The sequence below is a fragment of the Haemaphysalis longicornis genome, unplaced genomic scaffold, assembly GCF_048455015.1.
Source record: "Haemaphysalis longicornis isolate Haplotype H1 unplaced genomic scaffold, Haemaphysalis longicornis Haplotype H1 scaffold_57, whole genome shotgun sequence".
In the NCBI taxonomy this organism is placed as follows: Eukaryota; Metazoa; Arthropoda; class Arachnida; order Ixodida; family Ixodidae; genus Haemaphysalis; species Haemaphysalis longicornis.
Window position 1 is genome coordinate 34,478 of NW_027526400.1, and position 16,789 is coordinate 51,266.

General features: G+C 45.4%; 1 protein-coding gene and 2 non-coding genes across 3 annotated transcripts in view; all 3 read left to right on the forward strand.

Annotated features, from left to right (window-relative positions):
* LOC144140953 (tetratricopeptide repeat protein 8-like) overlaps positions 1–16,789 on the forward strand; it is a 36,819-nt gene that overhangs the window by 13,452 nt on the left and 6,578 nt on the right. The window lies entirely within an intron of this gene.
* On the forward strand, positions 7,504–7,597 carry Trnay-gua (transfer RNA tyrosine (anticodon GUA)). Its single transcript has 2 exons — positions 7,504–7,540; positions 7,562–7,597. It is a non-coding gene; the product is annotated as a tRNA-Tyr (tRNA).
* On the forward strand, positions 15,087–15,177 carry Trnay-gua (transfer RNA tyrosine (anticodon GUA)). The gene is given in 2 exon segments: positions 15,087–15,123; positions 15,142–15,177. It is a non-coding gene; the product is annotated as a tRNA-Tyr (tRNA).

Genomic DNA, 16,789 nt, shown 5'->3' on the forward strand with positions numbered 1-16,789 from the left:
GCGCGCAAGGTGTTTTCCACTGTTGTTTATGGCGCGTGTGGTAGTTGGTATTATTCCGGGTTAGGTTAGATTGCTGTGCGATTAGTGTGTCGTCTTCTTTTCTCCTGGATATTAAGGCTTCAGCTAGATATTATTGCAAATAAATCGAACTTTAAGAATGCCGTGTTTTGTGAAAACTGCTTCCGTGTGGGCAATGAGCGGTGCGTTAGAGACTGCGCGCACAGCATTTTTCTGCAGTAGGAGTAGCTTGGTGATATTTGAAAGAGGGGTATTTTCCCAAATCAGGTGACAGTAGCTAATCTGTGAAAGGAAACATTTGTATGTACATCATAAGTTTTATTTTTGTCGGTAGACAAGTTCGGAGCATTCTTAGAATGCCAACCGCGTGCGAAATCTTGTTACTAACCTTTTCAACATGCTCGTTCCACTTCACGTGTTCTTCAAATATGACTCCAAATATGACTCGCTATTGTCGCTGCAGGGGAAACATGTTCTTACTTTATGCTTTCTCAAACGTGACTTTCTGTTTACGGTCACAGCGCAAAAAAAGAAACGAAAACCGATCACGAGGAAGTCGACAAGGAGAGACGCTACTCACATCTGCATGTTATTTAATTGCCGAAGCACAGATGCCGCAGACCTTTTCCTCTGATAGAACCCCTCTCTCTCTCTCTCTCTCTCTCTCTCTCTCTCTCTCTCTCTCTCTCTCTCTCTCTCTCTCTCTCTCTCTGAATAACAGCGTGCATTTGTGAATGTTTAGATGTTCGTATAAGTACGCACACTTTATAAGGGCGAATTACACGTTCGATAGGTTCACAAGAACTCATGAATACACTTGATGCCAGCGTTACACAAACTTACAGGCGTGTCTCATTGAAACTTGGGAGTCTGTCTTCGTGATAAATATCACGTTCCTTAATTCCTTGCACTATACTATTGGCAAAGGCGATGGTGGCGCATGCACAGATATGTCATGATGCATAGTTGTTAAATTCTTCACAGGTAACTTTTGTACCATCTTCATAGAGGGAAAGAGGGAGGAGAAACGATGCTAATAAAAACCAATCTAAACTCACATTACCAAGACAATTTTCTCTGCTCCCCTGTGGGACGTTAGCTAACGATGCTGGGCCTATGAAAAATTACCGGGGGATACTAAGAAATTTCCAAGCTTTAGCTGCTCCTTCTGTTGATATGATGTTGAACTTTTTGTTGAACAGTGCGGCCGTGCCTGTTACCACTTGACATGTCCCCTGGGCAGCACCTCCGGAGCTCATTCCGCTCGCTCGCCTTAGCCAGGACTGGAACCACTAGATTATTTAGTGGCTATAGCCAGGACCCTCCCATTCGCCCCGTCGGTGCATTCACCTCTCACGCTTAAAACAAGGTCGGGTCATTCACTAACGGAACACTGACAAGTTACTTGTCCCAGTATACACTAGGTACATAGTAACTGGAAGTAGTGCAGCACTATAGTCACGGTTATTAACTCAAGCAGGCAGTAAGCATGACTACCTTCACTAGTAAAGTCCTACCGATAACACCCTTCTGAGCTACATGCGTTTACTAACTGGCCATTCATAACCTAGTCATAAGCACGGACTCAATCTATTCTAGATTCTAGTGTGTACTACTTCCTACACCCAGCTAATTTCCTAACCATGTAGTTTGCTATAGGCAGAGCCGACGTACCGTACCGAGGGGTAGTAAGGTTTGTAAGCAGTTAGCAAATACCGCCGTTACTACCCTTTCACGGCCTTTTTTTATAAACAGTGCTCAACGTGGCTCATATACTCAGTGTGCGGCAGCGGCATACCCTCCCTTGGCGCCGATGTTTTCCTTGCCCAGCGCCCGCCACATCGCCTTTTCTCAGGGACCTCCTCCGACCACCCCTCCCGCACTACTGTTTCCATTTCTCGAATTGCGACCCCCAGCTTACGCTCCTTTGCTAACAGCGACGTTGTTGTTAGTGGCCGTATAAGTTCTCGGTGGCACGAAAAAATACCAAGAAAATGCCGAGCGCTCGTGAGCTCATGCCTCGCGGCGACTGCCGAGCGTCCTCGGCACGCGCAGTGACTCCAGCACAAAAAAACACAATGATGGTAATATTTACTAGACTTAGATGATATCGCAAGACAAATGATATTGCATTGTCGTCACTTGTGTTTGAATCGCGCATTTCCCAACTGTAATTTGGGTTTGAATTTCCAGAAATGTACTTTGTTTTTCATCCTGTAACCGTGCAGTGTATTGTCACCTCCCGCTCCCGCAATAGCCCGAAACTGCGCAAATAAATAAAATAAATAAATAAATAAATAAATAAATAAATAAATAAATAAATAAATAAATAAATAAATGGCATAAAAGAAACGAAACAACGTGCAATAAAAACATGGAATTGAATTTTCTCATCAGACCCCAACTAAGCGCTTTATCGTCAACATGCACGTTGTACAACGCATCGAGCTAAAGATATTTGACTAGTATGGGGCAAAGATTTATTTCTTTTCCAAATGAAATCTTTCGAGCTTTACACAAGTAGTACAAATGGAAGCTTGCAACATATAAATCATTCAAGACGCAAACGATTAAGTGTGTTAGACAACAGTTATAAATTATTAGCCCTAAGTTACAAAACATTTGGAGAGATGCCTGTTCTTCGGAAGTGACTGACGCACGGCTAACAAAGCTCACATCTTAATTTACGCCCTAAGTTACTGCGTGAACACAATAGATCTCCAACAAATGTCAATACAGCAACAAAAATTAACTCCGAGCTTCACATTTCTTCAACAAAACTGAATCTTAAGCCTGGTTATGTCCTCTGCAGGACGAGGGCCTCACCCAAAGATCTGCAGCCCCGCCTATCGAGTGCCTGAAGGCCGATAGTGTGATTGCATAATCATTGGGGGGAGTTTTAGCAAGTGTACTCAACCAGGGTTGCGAAATCTTTGTCTGGTGAGGAAATGCTGTTTGTGTCCCAGGGAGCCTCACCTAGTACAGCTTCCCGTGGTATCCGCAGCGTTATATGCCGGACCAGGCAGCATTTTGAACCTGGTACAAAGCTCTAGAGGCATAGCATGGAAGGTGCATAGAGCGGAAGAAGAAGAAGGAGAAGAATATGAGAGAGTAATAAGGGGAACATAAGTACCCAAATTTGAGTACTAGGAACAGCTGGGCGAGTTCACCGTGGAATTATAGCGCAAAACAGCACTTTACCCCAGCTAAATGTTTTATGGGGAAAATGAAATATAGTATAAAGTGATTGTTTGCTGCGGCGCTATGGGCACAGGAAAATAGAACAAAAAAATCACAGATGCCCACTATGCAGGCAATTGCAGCCACAGCTGTTGACATACAGCTTAACCGTTACGACGATTCTTCGAAGACAGTACCTCGTGCGATCAGTTGTGTAGTTGTAGCTATAACGCGAGAAAGAACGATCCCGTAAGAGCCCGCACTCATTCAATGTGTATCTATGGGAGTATTGGCCCGGGGAAAAAGAGCTGGCGTTGAGATGTTTGGCCAATCACGTGACATGCTCACGTGACATCTGTGCGTGAATAAGGTCTGAAACATGATCTGTATATGGCCTCTGAATAGGGCGAATATGGTCTGTATATTACTAATGCCCCGAAATCTACAAGCCACGATGAATTACACTTCTGACACCCAGTGCTTAAACTAGGTCACAAATCTCGATTGCACGACCCGCAATTGTACCTTGTTATCGGCCTACACTGGTGGCCGATTGCGTTTTTCTGCACTAAAGCGAATGCAGCCCCAACGACCCTAGCAGGATGGAAAAAAAGAGAAAACTATGGTCGCATATCGCAGTACCGAAGTACAACACACGCCTGTTGTAACCACAAAAGCGAAGATGGCGTATTGCTTGTATTCACTGGCGAGGCGCGCATGCAGGCAACCGTGTGAGTGTGCCGTGACTCGTTATGTACTTACGGGATGGCGGCACTTGTCCGTGAGAGAGAAAGAGAGAGAGAGAAAGCTCTTTATTAGAGGAGAAAGCCGAGAGTTTTGCCGGAATCGTACCACCGACATTAGAGGAGAAAGCCGAGAGTTTTGCCGGAATCGTACCACCGACATGCTACTCGGCGGGGGAATGGGTAGGGGAGGGGAGAAAAGGCCCTATAGATACAGGGCAGAAGAAAGAGAAGAGAAGAAGTAAAAAAAAAAAAAGAAACGGGCATCATGTAGTTCATGACGTTCGTCGAACTGTTCACACTTGTCCGTGCAAGGCACATGACTGTATTGCAGGTTAACAAACTCTACCTCACCACGCGCAAATTATTGCCTCGAGTTCAATGTGAGTGCGATTAATAGCATCTCTGTTGACACACCGTTGAGAATCGGGTTGAAACGGAGCAGACGACGCACGCCGCTGTTTTTTTTTCTTCGGCGTGCGGGCACAGTGGTGCAAGCCGCGCCATGTCCGTGGCGCATCGGCCATGTCTGCGGCCGTTTCCAGTGTTGCCAAGCGAAGAAATTGACAGCTAAACTTTTCAACGAATACCACCTGTACTACAAAGGTCAGAACGTCATATTAAAAATGGAAATATTAGTAAAAAAACGAACGGCTGAGTGGTTCGCCGTCTTAGGTGCAGGGGGGCTCGGAATCCATCTTACAACCTTCAAAGGGTCAAAATAATTTCATTGTTCAATCCTGACATCACGATTGCTTTTTTGCAATCAATCAATCAATCAATCAATCAATCAATCAATCAATCAATCAATCAATCAATCGATCGGTCCGTCCATAAATAAATAAATAAATAAATAAATAAATAAATAAATAAATAAATAAATAAATAAATAAATAAATAAATGTGTGCTCGGTAGCGCACACGCGTGATACCTGCAGTGACTGCAACATGGTGATGCCCACATCACACTCCCGCTGTAAAAGACTCTAGAAGCCGCTTCACCCCACCACAAATTGGTGGCCAAAGAGACACAAATATGCACTGACCCAAAATCTCAATGGGTTTGAACTTGGGGGGGGGGGGGGGGGGGGGAGGGGGGGGGACGTATTGGTGATCACTTTGGTATACAGCGAGCGGTTCGTTACAACGTCAGAAGCTTGGCTAAAGTTAAAGTAGTAGTACTAGTGACACGAAATTTCAAAGCTGAGATAACTATGTAAAATGATTCCTTTTTATCAAGGGATATCTCCCAGCAAGTTTCAACAGTAGCCCGTTCAGTATAACATATTTTAAATCCATTTCAATCTCTGCCCGCACGAGACAGCCCAGAGCGGGCCAGCATGACATCATCTGCTCGTTGCCCCAAACTGCCGACGTCGCGCCAACCGCAGCCGACCGCAGCCGACGCGCTGGCTGCGGTTGGCACGCGCTGCTACGCCATGTGTATCACGTCACGGTTTTGGGACAGACGTCATGCTGCCGAGGCGTGTGGGAATGGCGACGACCTCGGTCGGCCCGAGCGCGCGCATCAGCCCGCTCGAGCAGGCGTGCAGACCGGCAGCGGTGCGACAAGAATGGTGACGTCACGGGCGCCCTCCTGTCGTGGCGGCCGCTCAACGTTCGCTTTGTCGAAAGTGAAACTGACACGAATAAACGACGCCGTAAATGAATTTTAAAGACGATAGTCTTTCTTGGGCTACTTAAACCCAGAAATTTTGGTCTGTCTGTATGTCTGTCCGTCTGTCCGTCTATCTGTCTGTGACTCGATTCAGCCACCCGGCCAAAGCAAAACAATGCCTGCGCAATAGTCTTATATAGTCACAGCTAAATCTACCCGTCTTGGCCCGGTGTAATGTTCATACTTGTCAACATTGTTGAAGAAGAACAAGACATTACGGAAATATGAGACAACAAATCAATACAGAAGTGATATTTGCAGTGTTCCTTTATAAAAATTCAAGCATGCTTCACTTTTGCGAAATTAAATACTTCATCAACTGCAGAAAAAGAACTCACTCCGTCGTCGCCTGCTGTCGCCCGCGCCACTATAGCTTCTGGCGCCATTTTAAGAAACCAACCGGCAACAGTTACGCAAGGTTCCACTAGATAGTTTCCACGTTCTGCTTGCAACGCACGTGGAGTAGGGCAACGCGGTTCTCTAAACGTTGAAGTAGGGTGCCTCGATTAACGCGCGTCTTCGCCGTACGGCAGCGTTCGCATCGAGACACCCGGTTTGGAGCAGTGGAACGCGGGAAATTTAAAATGATTTAAGCAAACCTTTGGCGCTCTTTACCTTGGGAGGAGCGCGACGCAAGAGGAACAACATGAAAGGTGAGCGGTTAGAGCGAAGGGAGGCATTTACTTCGCAAAAGCCGATAAAGACTATCGTCTTTTGACGTCATTTGCAACGAAAGGAGCAGATACGCGGCCAATTTTTTTACGCTGCGATCAACCGTCTAAGGTGCTATTCGATGATTAGTAGGCTGGTAGGCACCCATAGCAGCGAAAAAAACGTAACGCGAAAATTTTGTGGCAGTACTCCTTTAAGCATATGCACGACCTGAGTACAGTAGTTCGCTGATTTGAACCTTTACTGTACTGTAGTCTATACTCTTTCAACGTAAATTGGATTAACCATTTCTTGCCTGGTTTGGAGACATACACATTGAAGTCACCGATGACTGTCACTTGGGTGTGTTGATCCCATTTCACTCTGGCGAGGTGCGTACAAAGTTCTCGATGTCATCTTTTAATGTGTTTAGGGATGGATATCTATGCTATAGCTATACGGTGAAGATTACGATTCAGCCACAAATGGCGCTCGGCTACCGCTTGCGCTCGGCTTCACGAGCTCGATGGTTGTCGTGATTCACTGGCGTGGCACGCATACGGGCAGCCACGTGGGTGCGCCGCCAAGCCTCTGTGTCGCTAATGATACTCCGCCACATCACGTGTGACTGGTTACGTCGGGCTGCATGAGATGACGGTACTTGTCCGTGCTGGCACCCGACAAAGAACAGCACACGACGACAGCAAGAGCTGTTTGATGTTCCTTACTCATGGTCTAGCTGCAAAATAATTTACACCCATAACTAGCACCCTTACACCCTAGCGAAAAAAGCAAAGGAAAACACCCTCGCGGGTGTTTTGTCGTTTGTAGCACTCGTACACCCTAGAGAGAACAGACGAATACACCCTTTAAAAGAGTGTTTCATCGTTTATTACACCATTGCAAAGCGTGCATTTCTTTTTTTTTTCTGATAGGGCGTAAGAGTGTCACTTATAGACAAAAAGGGTGTGAATCAGTGTATACAAAATATACACATTACAGATAATAGGAAACACTACTCTAAAATTTGTTTACACCAAAACCAATTGGTTTACATCGTAAAGAAGTGGCAAGGATGCAGGAAAACAAGCGCATGCGAAGTGTACTTGCTACTTCTACAACGAGGACTTCGGCTGAACGAGTTTCGCGGAACGAGCGCCGCCCCGCACTCATTTCTGGGTCACCCGCGAACGGCTATTGTCCAGGCGAGCCGACCGTTACAGCGAACCCGTTCCGTCGATAGCTCAGTTGGTAGAGCGGTGGACTGTAGACGTTTCCCTGTGGTGCAGACATCCATAGGTCGCTGGTTCGAATCCGGCTCGACGGACATTCTTTTTTCTTCATTTTTGTCTAACATTGAGTTCGCATAAAGCAAAAACCTTCAAAAATGGCACAAGCCTAACTGCAAAATATAAGGCATGACGGCTCGCTAAGTGCGGCGTTTTCTGTGACTGTCGGCTGTGTTTACAGATAAGAGAGTCGCCTGCCGCGCGTCTCCGTCGTTACCGAAAGTTACACCACAGCTGGAAAACAGATAACTGTTGCTTTGACTTCGGATCGCCGAGTAACCACGGGACTGCCAAGCATTTTTTCATAGTATTTTCTATGAGTTAAAAAATATAAAAAGGTGCACATATACCCGGCTAATCCTCTACAAATTCGTAAGCATTCTTACGCGGCTTCCCCGTTTCACGAACTTGACCATTTCGTGAGGCATCCTGTGTGTTCATTCTGTATTTGTTCTGGAGCTAATCGCGTTAGGGTGCTGGACTGCAGAGATCTCTGTTATTTCGTGGCTTCATCGTGATTTTAAAGCGAAACTTTCTATGCCGCACTGATGGCGTGGGTCGTCCGAGTAAAAGGCACTGCAGGAAAGCCAACTTTGCGCAACGGCTTTCACGAAACGGTGACGATGGTAAGCGAAGGAACATTAAAGGAACCCTGCAACCCTTTCGATAAACGCTTTCACTCTTTCCTTCGCGTCTGGAACCACTGCAAAAGCTACAGTTATCGCCATCACGGAGCGGCACTGCGTGATTGGCTCGTCGCACCAGATACGCCTTCCTTTTCTGCTTTGTTTTTGTGGCATTATTTTTAAACTTCCCATCGAACAGCCTTCATTGCTGCAACTGACGGAAAACCGGGCAACAGCCGTTACATGGCCTTAGTGACGTAATTCGGGCCGTGGTGGAACGTCAAGACCGGGAAAGAGAAAAAAAATCTTTTGACCGAGTTTTCAAGTTATCTGATTAGCATAGTTGGCTGAGGTACTCTGCGACCCCCTAATCTAAGTAGTGGGTGTGTTGGGTGACTATGTTCTGTAAGCATTTAAGATTTCAAAAAAAGTTGAAAAAAAGAGTTGCAGGGTCCCTTTAAGAGCCTGTAGAAAAAAGACGCTTCCGGTGGTGGGAATTGAACCTGGGTCCCTCGCGTGGTTGAAGCACGGTTCCGACAGGATTGAAGCAGCTCGGATTTTGGACTTTAACTGTGACTCAGATTACATAGGAAAAATCTTGGGTTTTAACCATCTTTCTCTTAAAAAGGGAGCTTTGATTTTTACAGCTTGATTTGGCCATGAGTCGCTACATTCGACGACTTTTTCTTATTTTTAGTTGTCGACGAGCAGTGTCGGCCATTAACGGGGGACGTTTTGCTTTGTTAGAGTCTTTCTGTTTTGTGTTTTATACAAATGATCTACATTAATACTATTGCAACAAGTAAATTTCTTAACCTCACCAGTTATGTGTTTCTGTGCAGAAACAAGGCAGTGTGCGGTTACTGCTCTTTAACGATTTTTTTTTTTTGTTGTTTTGGGCCATTCCACTCGAAACCTCCCAGACGCTGCGTTCGACAATCTCCGATAACGCTGTAAGAAATCCTGGTGGATCTATTTATTACATTATTCGTTCTCGTAACGGATTTCTGGAGGAATATTTTTTTTTAAATTCTATCTCTTACAGCATTATGAATACCACGGTAGTGACAAAAACCTACGTCGCGAAAAAAGAAATTCCAACGAGATAAAATAATATACGGAGCACGGTAAACAAAATTCCACTAACGAACAGAGCTGCGCTTCCTTGCTACAACGCATTAACAGTTGGCAATCTTTCTGGCATTGTGCTTTGTGGTGAAGCATTGCGGTTTTTCTGAGACATATTTAGGCATTTTTTACAGCTGTTAGATTGTTTCCAAGCACAATGCGGCTGCATAATTTCTTGAAATTGTTCAAGTGCGTAAAAAATATGGGGGTCTGGAAGCGAGGAGTTTTACACCATTAAACACATTAACCTAAAAAAATTTACGAGATTTCTCATGTTCTGGATCTTGCCGCAGTGTTTGGTGGCCCATATAAAACCACAGGCTTGGGTTCGTTTGAAAGGGCGTACAAAGAACATTGACTTCTCAAAGTTTAATAGGAGTACTTTTTTGGTTTAGGTGAGAAAATAGATTTTTTTTTTTTTATATTGAGCGGCCACCACGGTCTCAGTCGGCGGGCCGCAAGTCCGCTTCATTGCACCAAGAGTTCTTCAGCAGAGGAGAAATGCGGCGGCCACGCACGTCGAGATAAGACAAGCTTCGTTGTGTGTCCGCTTGGTAAAAATAATTCACAGCTGCAAACAAAGTGAGTCAGTAAAAGCGGAGCGAGAAGGACCTTGAAGGATGACGCACCTGTCAATTAGTGAGGCAGTGAATACCGGACGGTTCAAATAAACTACAGAAGAACTGATGCCGGCGTGTGCCAACAAGGATGCCCTTGTGAGCATTTTGGAGAGAGCAGTAAATGGGGAAAAAGTTGAGGACTTGCACGTTGAAGACTGGATTGCAGGTACCGTAATTACCCGATTCTAACGCTCCCCCGATTGTAACGCGCACGGAACTTTGTGAGCAAGAAAAACGAATGTGAGAGAAACGGGCGATTTATTTCTCGGAGTAATGTCACTCATCTCACTCCTCGTCGCTCTCCGATGACCACATCTCGTCCTTGGTGCCGTCAAGCGCGTTCGCGATACCACACTTCATAACGGACGTTCAACCATGGTCGATGGGATCGTGGCCTACACCTCGCAAGCCCATCCTACGAGCTTCTCCAGAGGCGCACGTTTCAGCCGACCGCTCGTTTTGAACGCGTGGGAGCCGCTGCTGCCACTGCTGTTATCAAGCGCGCAAGTGGAATGATTTGACGGTTTGTGTGAACGCCGATAGAAAAGCCTAGGCGCCCATGCTTCCTGCGTTCGAAAAGCGTTGCTAAAAGCTTTGGCGCCATCTAGAAATGGCGATGGCGATGGGCGGGACAAAATTTCCATTGTTTCGGCAGTTTCGGTTTCGTATCCGATTCTAACGCGCATGCGATTTTTCGACCTATTTTTCTGGAAAAAAAGTGCGAGTTAGAATCGGGTAATTACGGTATACACTCCTCGCCGAAGACTATAATAGATAGAAAGAATAATTTTAAGTCCTGCCTAATTTCCGCAAAAGTCTTTAGCCTCAATAGAAAAGCTCAAGCTATATCACTTCATATGGAAGCAGCAAGCAATGTATCTGAGAGATAAGTTTAGGTTTATCATAAAGCTTTGCCTATAACGAGAATTATAAATTTATCGCTCAAGATGCTCCCGAATCGTGCCACTGAGGAAATATGCAAGCCACGATACACCCCTTTGTTCAGCAGAGACTGGGGACCTTTGTGTAAACTCAATTGCCGTGATTTCGCACTGCCTGAACGATACGATACCGGCCTTTCAAGCTGAAGAGCTAAAAGTTCTGCAACGCGAATTTTGTGCTGTCCGAAAAACTTCCTGTTCTTCCGGCTGTGTATCGTCACAGTACAAGAACACGAAATATTTTCTAAATTTGTGTTACCATAAAAATTACCCGTATTTAACGACTCAGCGGAACTTTTTTTGCAACGTCAGGTGGAAGCAGCGCTTGCGTCGGGGTTGGCGGCACCGTGAATCGATTGGCAGACAGTGCCAGTTTTCAGGACCTTACTAGAGACAAATACTTACATCCCTCCAGCGTCGTTTTACATGTGCAGAAAAGAACATTGGGTTGCCAGACGAAATGGGTAAGAAAAAACAAGGAGCAACTGTTGAGGTGGTTTCAGTCGACAACTTCGTGAAAGCTACGCGCACCTTTCACCATTTTGAACCATCATCGCTGACAAGTTTCAATACTTGGCTCACGTGTTACTCCTTCACCCAGACTTTCCAAGGGGAAAAGCACCTATGTCGGCGACCCTGGTGAAAACTGAAGCCTCCTAAATGCACCAAAGCCGGCTTGGCAACCTATGTTCCACTAAATCTTTCACCTGAGTGAACAAAGCGTCGCGGGAGTTATTTAAGGAGCTCCAGCTAATCATCGGCCGATGACGCCCCCCGGAAATCCGGGTACCAGCTGACCGCACTCCTGTAAAGCAGCTGGCCACGTGAGAATCTGAAACGCGTGCGGCCAGCACATCTCTCCGCTGCGGCTGGAGTATTTTCCGTGCAGTGAAGCCGACTTACGGCCCGCCGACTGAGACGGTGGTGGCCGCTTGATATAAAAAATATATTTTTTCGTCTAAACCAAAAAATACTAAGACAGAACTTTCAGAAATAAATGCCTTTTATATGTCCTTTTAAATGAACTTAAGTCTGTATTTTTACATTGACCGCCTCACACGGCGATGAGCGCGAGAACATGAGCAATTTTGCGAATTTTTAAAAGTTAATGTGTTTAATGTTGTAAAACTACTCGCTTTCAGACCCTCATTATTTTTTCGCACTTACCTTCAGCAAGTTCAACAAATCATGCACATGCATTGTCCTTGAAAAAAATCTAACAGCTGTAAAATATATCTAAGCATAGCCCAGCAATGCCGCGTTGCCTCACCGCAGAGCACATTTTGAGACTCGATGGCACCTGTTAATGCGTTGTAGCAAGAAAGCGGAGCTCTTTTTCTGTCAGCTGAATTTTTTTTTACCGCGCTCCGTATATTATTTTATTTTTGCGAACTTTTTTCGCCACGTAGGCTTTCGTCACCACTGCGATATTCAAATTGCTGTAAGAGACAGAACTTTAGGCGTGAAGCACCTTAGGACCTCGCTTTGTGCGGGGCTTGGCGTCCGTGTACACAGTGTTGCGCATGCGCGAGGAGCATTGGATTGGATTGGATTGAAACGGATTGAAATGTATATAATTGGATTGGATTGGATTTAGATTGGATTAGATTGGAGTAGAATTGTATATACTGTACACACGCGTTATCACTCATTTACGTGCGTGAGTGGGCAATGCCACGGGTGATTTACGGTAAGAACGATCCCCAGTGCTTCGGCCACTCGTCGTGATTCACTTCATGAAGATGCGTGAATTTTTTTCTCAATAAAGCGGTTACGAGATCGAATAATGTAGAGGAGGAATCCACAAGGATTTTGTAAAGTGTATTCGGAGGAGGTCGAGCGCAGTGTATGGAACGCTCGGTGCGGAATGGCCCTTTCCGGCTTTTTATTTTGTTGTAGTAGTAAGAGTTTGTAATAGACTGTGTAATCCAGCATACCCTATCCGATGAACACATAAATTGCAGCAGAGAGAAAAAAAGTCAAAATATTTGAAAGAAATAAAAATGAACTGATGAAATCACTTATGTAGATCCAATCGAGCGCACTCAATCGAGCGCACTCAAGCGACAAACTCATTAAAAAGAACAGAAAAAAAATGTCTAAGAAATTAACAAAAATATCAGCGCCCTTCCACTTCGTGAAGAAGGATAAGCAGTGAAGCTCGGGGCATTACAATGAGCGCACGAGAAAAAAACATGTTTGTTTGTCATTTGCAATGGAGAATGCTTTAAAGTGGCTATTTGGTCTCGTTAGTTGAACATGACAGGGGGACGACAGCTCAGCTTACACACGGACACAAGTTAGGAGATAGCGCTCGTGTGTGTACCAGTTCTCCTCCCTCGTGTCCGTGTGTAAGCTGCACGCTGTCGTCCCCTAATCATGAGAATGCTTCTTAGCTAATTAGCTGAATGTAAATTATAAGGACTACGGTTTTGTTCCAGCGGACAAACATGGGGTTGTCCGTTTCCCTTCAACAGAGCAGGCATTTGACTGTGTGTGTTACGCACCAACCCGAATCGCTCGACCACGGAGTACAACGGTCATGTCGCATCGGGACAACAGTCCTTTCGTAGACGGCCATATGCTTCACTGCTCAACATACAATGTGGGAAAGCCAGCTTACAAAGACCAAGCTTACACCGATATATTTAAGGTCGGCTTCATCTCTATACGCAAATGCATTGCTGGGAAGACCCTATTTTCAGGGGCAATATAGGACACCTTACATCAGAATATGAAGGCCACTTAAGACCTGGTGCTTCACATATTTTATAAATTTTTTCGTCATCTGAAGACCAGCCCGCGAGTTTTCGTTCCACGCGGGCGCGAGCACAGGGGTGACCAAACATATGCAGTTTCTCCGTAAAAACACGTTCCTTCAACACCACTAAAAAAATGCAAGGTTAATGTAGCTGAGAAGCGCCGTCAGTTTGTTGCCGCAGTAATTGACAATTTTCACATTTTTCGCGCACTTTTTCCTCATCTTCACGGCGCCACTTTAGGCCACATAACGAGATTATTTCCCGCGTTACTTCGGTCAGGACAGGTGTGGTACCTTTTAGGCAAAGATGTTGAACACAGGATGCCGCGTCGTATCGCGGCGTTCTATTCCTCCGAAATAAGTTGAGGTGGCGCTACCACTGCATTAGTGGCCAGATATATTTTTCGAGCGGTGTTGTACACTGTCGATACAGAAATAAATACAAATACGGCCTACGCCAAATCTATATCTTATTTTAGTCTTATTATGGTATTTTCGTTCTTACATTTTAGTATATCGACGGGGTGTGTAAACGGCACGGACGAGAAAAATGAAAGAAATGCACCGGTCGGAAAATTTATGGGGGTGTTTTGACACCGAAACACCGCACCCTCCCCACTTTCTACGCCGCTGCTGCGTGTTACGACCAACTGCACATCAGAGTGAGCTGGCCTAGTTGGAATTGACTCATCGCGAGAATCGCGCTACACAAATGGTTACAAAGAAAAGAAATACAGAAACATTGTTTGTCTACGTGTTTATTTTCTTTGATCCACTTTGTGTCGCACAAGTTTGACGATGAACAAATACATACGTTGCCCACAATAAACACAGCCTATGTAAATTTTGTGCTTTATACGGGCTGCTTGTGAATTATCAGAGACGAAAGCGGTATTGGTGAATAGCTGTATTGAGTTATAATGAATGTGGACTTACTGTATTACTCAAATAAAGAAACATTACGTTCTTTGAATCAATTATAAATTATTTCTCGTTTAATTTGCTTCGGTATAGTTTCGACAATTACAGCAACAGTTACAGCCGTTTTCTGTAATCATACGCTCCCTAGACGGCCATGCAATGACACCAGACAGACATTGTGTATACCGTTAACAAGTTTGCTATATGAATAAGTAGTTGTGACAAATGAATTTAACCCGCAGTAATGATACAGTCATCACAGCGGTTAATTTCACCATAATTTTGTCCACGAAACGTAAATTAAATTGAGAGTTACAGTCTTTTTCTCGCTCCGTGAACGCAAGAGCCAGGCGCTTCATAGTGCAGTCAGTTCACGTAGCAGTGCACGTAACGGGACAACTTGGAAAGCGGCTGAAATAGGTCGGAGGCGGGGAGGGACGGTGCGCACCTTCTCGCGTGCGTTTATGGGTCACTTTCTACTATTCCAGGCCACGGCGTGCGGGCGAGCTGGCTGGTCGCTCGAGCTTGTTCCGTCGATAGCTCAGTTGGTAGAGCGGTGGACTGTAGCGGTTCATCAATGCGGATATCCATAGGTCGCTGGTTCGAATCCGGCTCGACGGAGTGTTTTTTTTTTTTTTTTTTTTTGCGGGCTCGCTTTTTTTTTTTTTAACACGATAGCATTATTAGGCTTGTTTCTCAATTTTTCCGTGGCCTGCCAGCCGTCCGCTATCAGCCATACTTCCGGGGACGCTTGACGGGCACCATCAAGCATCCCCGGAAGTACGTCATCGGTGCTAACAGAAAACTACAACTGATGTAGCCAGACATGCGGGCCGGCCGTGAGTAAGGAATAGCGGCAGACTGTGAGAAGGATAATGATACTACAGCAGATGCAAAAAAATGGATACGCGATTTCAGCCGGCACCGCGCATGTGCAGTGGTGTTCTTTCTACGCGCCACATGTAGCGTCACTAAATTGACTAAACTAAAACTAAATTGACTAAATTGACTAAACTAAAAACTAAATTGACCTCCACTCGCTCCTGTCCTGCGCTGCCGGAGTCCATGCTTTGTCTCCGAATTTTATAATTTCATCTCTCCGTCGAGTTCACGGCTTTCCCCTTCTTCTAGTCCCGTCCCTCGGTGTCCATTCGGTTGTCAGTTCATCGTGCCACATGGCCAGCCCAAGTCCATTGCTCTTTTTTAACCTGAACTATGATATTATCTATCAGAGTTTGCTCCCTTATCCAGTTAGCTCGTTTTCTGCCCCTAAGAGAGAGAGAGAGAGAGAGAGAGAGAGAGAGAGAGAGAGAGAACTAAGCGTTACTCCTAACATTATGCGCTCCATGGCACGTTGGGCGGACCTAAGTTGCCGGCAAATATTGCCAGGCTAACACCGCCTGATCTAACAAAACCACCACCACCACCACCTGTTGATAAAATTTACCCCAGGCGATTTGCGTGCGCACAAAGTTCTCGATGTCAGCTTTGAGTGTGTTTAGATGTATGTATATTGTACCGGTAATTAGATTCAGATTCAGTCTCGAATAAAATGCCTCTTTTGACTCCCGTTTGCGCTCGGCTTCGCGAGCGCGAAGGTTATTGTGATGATCTTGCCTGGTTGTGCTATACTGCCGACTCGCAGTCTTCGCTTAATCGAATAAAAGAGGGCCAAAGTAACACTTAATTAAACACTGCACAAAATCTATGGCTACTTTTGTTTTCTTCGCGCTCTTATGCGCTGACACATTTTCGCTTTGTGCCGATCATACATCAAACTGTGTGATAAAAGAACATAACCTAGGTCGCCTGGTTTGAAGGAAGGAAGGAAGGAAGGAAGGAAGGAAGGAAGGAAGGAAGGAAGGAAGGAAGGAAGGAAGGAAGGATAAGACAGCCCAGGAAAGTCAGGGAGGTTAACCAGAGAAGATTCCGGTTGACTACATGGGGACTAGGAAAGGAGGCATTGAAATAGAAAGAAACGGGCGCATAAAATTGAAAGGCGCGGAAATTGAGGAGCGAAAAAAGAAAGAGTAAGCGTAAGTAGAAAGACAAACAAAAAGAATGCCTAAATCAGAACAGGTATAAGCTGGCCAACTGGGCGAATGAAAGACGGTGCACAGTATCCCTGCAATCGTTCAGACAAGCCTGGGGCAGTAGCGGTCCCAGAGATCGGTTTTGGGGGGGCGATATTTTTTTTTTTTTTTTTTTGGAGGGACGGGGGGGGGGGGGGGGG